Source organism: Cydia amplana, chromosome 1 (genome assembly GCF_948474715.1).
Source record: "Cydia amplana chromosome 1, ilCydAmpl1.1, whole genome shotgun sequence".
NCBI lineage: Eukaryota > Metazoa > Arthropoda > Insecta > Lepidoptera > Tortricidae > Cydia > Cydia amplana.
Window position 1 is genome coordinate 26,959,273 of NC_086069.1, and position 7,470 is coordinate 26,966,742.

The window sequence follows — 7,470 nt, forward strand, 5'->3', positions numbered from 1 at the left end:
TTTCTCAAACGACCTATAATAAAAATCATATAATAACACAATTCATATGAATAAGTAATCACTCACCCGGAAACTAGAAGGCTTCGGTGAGCTCAGGATTCTCTGCTACCCGCTCCGACGCTCTGCGACCTGCACCCGAAGCTCAGCAACCAGCTCCCGTCGCTTGAAGTTGTTCGGAGAATGCCCAGCTTAGGGCTCGCAGTCTTCCTCGGTGTCCGAAGAACTTGGTGTTCGGTGACTGCCTGCTTAGGCCTCCGCAGCTTTCTTCCTCGGTGTCCGGAGTGCAGCCTGGTGTCCGTAGGGCTTCCCGGTGTCCGTAGAGCTGCCCGGAGTCCGAAGGCTGCTCGGAGTCCGTAGGGCTTCTCTCTTCTGCTTCCTGGATCCTCTTCTGGAGCTCTTCCGCTTCTTCTTCTGGACCTCTTCTTGGTTCTTCTTCTGGAGCTCTTCTTGGTTCGGCTGCTGTAGACTGAATGAATCCCCGAGAATTGGGCCCCTCTATTTATACCCCCCAATTTTATCGTCCTGGCCGTCTTGAACGTTCCAATCGTCTTCGTCGTCCTGTTCGTCGACGAAAATAACGTAATTCCCTTCACCCGTTCCTAATTCGAATTTTCGATACTATGGTGCAAGCAAATTTGAATCTTATTATGTTTGAATTTAAGGTTCATTTTCCTTTGAAACCATATTATGAAATTTTTCCTATGGAATTAGTTTTCCATAATTTTGAGCAAAATACTTGTTTTTAGATGAAAATTAATGCAAAATCAGATGTATCTATTTTTTATTTATATATTCCTATAATTTCACATCGGTAATCCTCTTAGTTTAGAAGTTATGAACAAAAATAACCTATCATTTTATTTGTATGATTCTTTGAATTTCCCAAAGTTTTCACTGTTAAATAAGACTAAAACTATCCTTTTATCATATGTTTTAATTTTCTATAGTAGCAACTTGTATCTACACCATCAATTTCCCATGATTTTTCCTAGTTGAAATTGTCATATACGATTTTCACCTAGCAAATTATTTGCAAGCCTTTCTCTACCTTTTCCTGATATTTCTACTGTTAATTATGACTAAAACTATTTCTTAGACATATGATCTAATCTCTTAAAACAATATTTTACAATATTAATCTCAATTTTACATGATTTTAACATACAAACTTTCCTTGTTCAAAACTTACTTGTGAACATTAAATGTTCGAATTTATATACATTATATTACATAAATTGATTGAAATATACTTCCCTTAAGCTTTAAAGGCTCCCTAATCTCTCAATTGCAATCTAGATCAGACTTTTTCTAGGTGTAAATTCATGCTTATAATCAAAAAGTTTTTTCTATGTAAATTTTAGCTTATAATCATTTTATAAAGTTTCATTGCCTTACTTAAATACATTCTACATAATTGATACATAATATGTTTCTCTAATTCTACAATTTTTTTACTAGAATGAACTCTCATTCTGAAATTCATTTATTTATCCCACTTATGTAGATACTTATATTGAAAATAAATATTTTACAGTAATTAGCTAATTGATAAATTCCTATGTAATAAAAACATATACAGGCTCCTTTTACATCGAAATTATGTATTTTTATTCCCTAGTTTTATAGTAATTTGCAAAATTAAGTTTTTTATTTTATTAAGCGAACACCTACAATGTTCAAATAAGTTTGACATACAAAGCTTCTTCCACTTAAGTAGTAATACATCTAATTCCTCTAATTTACAGTAAATACTGTAGATTACTATAGTTAAAGTAAGTTTCCAACTATTCAGTGGACACTTATGCAATGCTCACAGCCTTAGCTTTCATTTTACAAAGTAATGTCTTAATAATTCCTACATTGTTTTATGTGAAACATTTGTCTTCTTTTTATATTAATTATGCATTCAGTCCATGTAAAACTATTCTGCATACAATCAAGCATATCATTAATTAGTTTAATAATGCCAGGGAATATTCTTATGATTACATTTGTTTTCCCAACAACCCCTGTCTATGTAAAACATCCCTATTTGTAATTAAATGCCCATAACTTTAATAATTGATGACAGAGGACTTCCGTGTCGTCACAGCATCCTTAGGTAATCACCATAATTACCTACTTACTTACTCTAGTAAAATATATCGTTTACGTTAATAAACAAACAATATTATTTAAGTATTGTAAACAAGTTCTCTAAAATGTTTTGCGGGATAGTGAATTTTCATTCCCGGGAATTCGGTTTTTTGAGTATCCGTGCACTCGCAGAGAGCTCAAACGCCTATATTTTTATACGAGCAATCTCGATAACCGATTTATTTCATTTAATACACAGGCCAGTCAGTGAATTTATAGGAATTTTGTTGATACTTTTTCAAATCATTAAATACTGGCAAATTATTCACAAACGCGCAATAAGCCTCAATTAGCTAATAAAAGTTATTAGCTAATTGAGGCTAACGAGTCTTTATCTAAAATGTCATTCAATGGAACTTGCTAACTATGTAAACAAACCGCCATACTAAAATTGACACTGAATGTCAAATTACTAGTAACTTTTGTTTACATAGTTAGCAAGTTCTATTGAATGACATTTTATCAGTTTGACTTATGTATTTGACATAGTTTAGTTAAGAGTCTTATGAATAAGGAGGTATTCAAGTATGGATTAAAGCTAAGAAAATGTAATGAATTATTTTCTATGAAGTTCCCCAGTGCATAAAATAAAATACCGAGTTAAAGGCGATGTATCGAAAGCATTCATTTCCGGATCATTCCATTATTTCCGGCTGCGCGAGCACTCAGTAAAAAGTAAAAGGGATCATAACGGAATTTATAGAACTTACGTACGTAAGGCTTTTGGCAGTAACTCGCGAAGTAATCGGAAAGCGAAGGAGGGCTTAGAAAATTATTTCCGAGGGTGACCATCAAACAACTGCTACGATTCGCGACCTTAGTGCCTCGGAAAGAAACTTCGCGTAGCATAAAGGAAGTTTTATAGACCGATAAAGACCTTTTGAAGGGTCGCCGGTAGAACGAGCTGTACTTTCGCTTGGAGCTCTGAAATGACTACAAAATTCAGACGATGCTTACTCAACTGTACATAACACAGATGCTTCTATCGGATCGCTTACGGGAAACGGTCTCTTCCGTAGTTTACATGCCCGCATCATTTCTTGCGAAACATGGAGACACTTAACGGGATTTTTATTAAAGGTACACTGTTTGCAGGCGTGTTTTTTGGTAAGTTTTATTTTTATAACTTATATCTGGGCCACGCACGAGTCCAGGCCTGGATATTGGCACGTAACTCGTTGAATTATTTTATGAACATACCGGCCAAGTGAGAGTTGGAATCGCGCCCCAAGGGTTCCGTACCTACTTCTCACAATTTTCAACAATGATTTGTTTATTAAGTCCTACTCACGCTTGACCGTACACATTTTATAGGTTTCTACATAGAATAACTATGAAAAAAACTTATTTTCTGTGCTTTTTCAAAATTTTAGGCCCAATAGTTTCGAAGATAAAGCTAGGGGAGCCCCGTTTAGCCTCAAAATCTTCTTCCTTTTGTTCCTCGAACCTCCTTCTCTAAAGGTGACAGTCCATTTCCAACCGCAGCTGCACTATTGTTCATTTTACTTGATTTTACTATGGAAATTGACAGTAACAGCGACGCGTTCAGTACCAGTAGTGCAGCTACGGTCAGAAATGGAATGTTACCCTAACTGTATCAAGACTCATCAATTCTTAAAGTTAGTAGTTTCATGAGAAACATGGCTAAAAGTGCACTAAAATTTAACGTACGTCTTCCTGTACAGTTTTAGTAAGATTATGTCCCCAGTAAAAAGTATGACGCGCCACAAAACTAAGTATACAGCTAAGTCTTAGTTTACGAGTTTCCGTCAATTTAACTTCTGCCAAGCTGTCAGACAACTCGAACAAATTAGTCGGGAAAAATTGGAGGATTTCCTCAAGCTTCTAATAAATGGCCAGTTTGGAAAGTAATTTCAAATGTAACGATTTTCAGTACGTCAGTGTGAGCGGTAGCAGTCATTCGTATTACCGTAAAATGGGGCGAGTAGGCGCAAAACTGACATTCAAACCTCGATAACATTTTATTTTTACATATGAAAACTGAATGGTGTATATAATAAGTGTTCCGGACGTTTGTATTTTAGTTTTTATTTTATTTTGGGTAGTTCAATTTCATAACTTTGACGATAAACAGGAAAAACCACCTCACCCCGTAGTCCCTCGTATTTGGGGTGAGTTGGGTTTACATACAAAGGTGATTTTGGAAGATTGTTGGATCGATTTTTTATTATTATGAGTATTACTATAGCTCCATTTTAAATTGGAATACATTATTTTTGTAGCAGTAGCCTTAAAAATCCATCTCACCCCCCTTTCATCCCTTCTCTCCCCATTCATAACCCTACTCTCCCCGCGAACCCTACTCACCCCATTTTACGGTACTTACGCCTCTCACATTTTGGTTACCTATAAACATATTTTCAGTACATATGGTGGTGCTACTTTACCGCCCTAGTACGGTAACTACCACAAAACGTACGTACGTAGGTACGTTAATAATGTCGAAAATTTAAACTAATATTAAAGGGCTATATGTACTTGTAAATATATTTTTAAAATACGGTCATCTTATACAAATCGAGGTAGACTCACAGTAAACTCAATAAGGCTTGTGCTGTGGGTACTAAACAACGAAGTACATTATAGATAACGCCAGAAAACATCCGTAAATAACGAACAAAATATTTCTGATAAATTAATGATAATATACCTACTATTCATGAAAATTGGAAAGGAAAGAAGAAATGATGATATTAGTGTGATATGTATTTGTAATTCAATATCAAATACTTAATTTGTGTCAAAATATTTTCAATAATGTTAATATATTGAGAGGAAAATGAGGACTACGTTTGTATGAAAAGGCGATTTGGCGCCGTTCCTCCACTTTCGTCTTTCTCGTAATTATCGTTACAAAGTGTTACAGCTAGCTGTGGGGTTCTGATAGGTGTCGAACAAGTAATTAAATACGTACGTTATGAGACCATCGCGGCCGGCACAGGTGGCGAGAGAAACGATCCCTAATTACTATTGAACATTGATCACTTGCTAGACGCAACATTCTTATAACGATTCAACCTGCGGCAGGCGTGTCTCACTCCGCGATTTCATCGCTTTGCTACAGGTAGCTAAAAGTACATCCGTTCGACCCAATTTTGGGGAAAGCCATAAGCCGCACGTGGCGCTGTCGCCACCTAGCGGCCATATCTGTGCTGATCGTAACAGACGCGTTTTGTTAGAGAGTGAGTCTTCTGTACTTAGTACTATTATTTATTCTGTGCCTGCGGTCACCGCACGTAATATTTAGCGTGAGACTGCGGCGTGGGCGCCTAGTCTCGCTGGATATTATAATTATTATTTATCTACACGCATATATGCATCATAAACCTAGAAGGTTGCGTTGAAAAACTGAAAATTACGACCAGCATAAAGATAAATTGTTTGTTACAAATTTCATATCAGTGAAATCGTTATTCTTGCGTAATAATAAAGTCGATATTGATTTAATAATGAGAAATACAGGAATTTTATTTGACCACATTTCTAGTATCAGCCGGTATAAAGTTTTATTCGTAAAGGTTGGCCCATAAATGTAGACATTTTTTTAGGAACATAATGCAAAAAGAATACAAAAGGTAATTAAAAGTTATAATCATATTTAACTAGAATAAAACGCATTATGTTCAAAATTTTAGCTTTGATACACGTTTTGTTAAACTTATCAACAATCATATTATGCCGCAGACAACATTTTTGTTATGTAAGTAGGTACCTACTGAATATAGATATAATATTACGCTATACTTGTGGTTTTCGTAATGATTTTAAAGCGGTGTCTAGTAGCGATAGTCTAAGCTAGTGATTGTCGGGTGTAATATTAGAACGCTAGTGGTTCTTAATCCCCGATGAAAGCAACTATTGATTTTAGGGTTCGGTGCTCGAAGGGTGACTCCTTGATGTCATTATTATTAATAAGTCCTCAGGTAACCCTCTACCGGCTGTAAAATTATTTTGAGCTATTTGTACTTAATTGTACTTAAGTGGAAATCACAATAAAAACCGAAATATAGGTACCGGTACATGTATAAATGTACATACAAAGGCGAACTTACGTGGTTGTATGTAGTAAATTTAATAGTAGGTATTATGAATCATTGTTGCCGATTAAGAATTACTACCTACTAAAGTGCATTGGGGTAACTTCGAAAATGGGATAATTTTGAAAATGGCTAATATCATCTAAGCCAGAAAGTATCTACTTCATACTTTATCAACACTTGCGCTACTGCAACGCTTACCATGGCGTCATACTGACTGTTGCTACAATTAAATAATAGTAGTAATTGTAACAAATATCAATTTCCAACATTTTCCCGCTTTCAAAGCTGCTATGTATTACTTTAAACCCGCTATATACAGGGTGGCCCATTTAGATCGGTCAGTATGAAAAAATCTGAAACTATAAGACATACGACGATCTCTTCTTAGGAACCATGTCATCGATTTTAGTAAGAAGAAAAACTGCATTCATACATTTAAACAAAATGTATGTAAAATTTATTGAAAAACATGGTGGTAATTTCGAAAACTTACTAAAATAAATTAAAGGATATGAAAACAATGCATTTTATTCATTTCAGACATCATGTTTCATAGTAACATTTACTGCTTAAGACCTATACAATCGATATCTAAATAGAAATAGTGTTAGTTTTATTTTTCAAAATGTCTGGGTTCGACTCCCGAGCTGAGTACACATTTTTAGGGTTCCGTACCTCAAAAGGAAAAAACGGAACCCTAATAGGATCACTCGTGCATCTGTCTGTCTGTCCGTCCGTCTGTCACAGCCTATTTTCTCCGAAACTACTGGACCAATTATTTTTAAATTGTATGAATGCAGTTTTTCTTGTTACTAAAATCGATGACATGGTTCCTAAAAAGAGATCGTCGTATGTCTTTTAGTTTCAGATTTTCCCATACTGACCGATCTAAATGGTCCACCCTGTAGATACACAACGAGTCACTTTCAGAGCATGAGAAATAATAACTTTTTGTAGAACTATCCCAATAGTTAGTAAAAGGTTTCTCGTGCATGAACCCTCCATGCACGAGTCAGGCTCGCAATTCACCGATTTTTTGTAACAATCACAATCTCTTTAAAATCTCGTAGCATTACATGTTTTATCTCGTAGCAATAAATGTTTAAATGTTGAAATTTACAAGAATATTTGTTACCTTCAATTCATGTTTGAATACATTTAAATCAGACGTAACTTTATTCAGAATCAAAGTATGTACTTAAGTAGAACTTGGTAGCGTCGTATATTGTAGGACCTTAGGAGAAACGGAGATATGTACTTGAAATTCTAATAA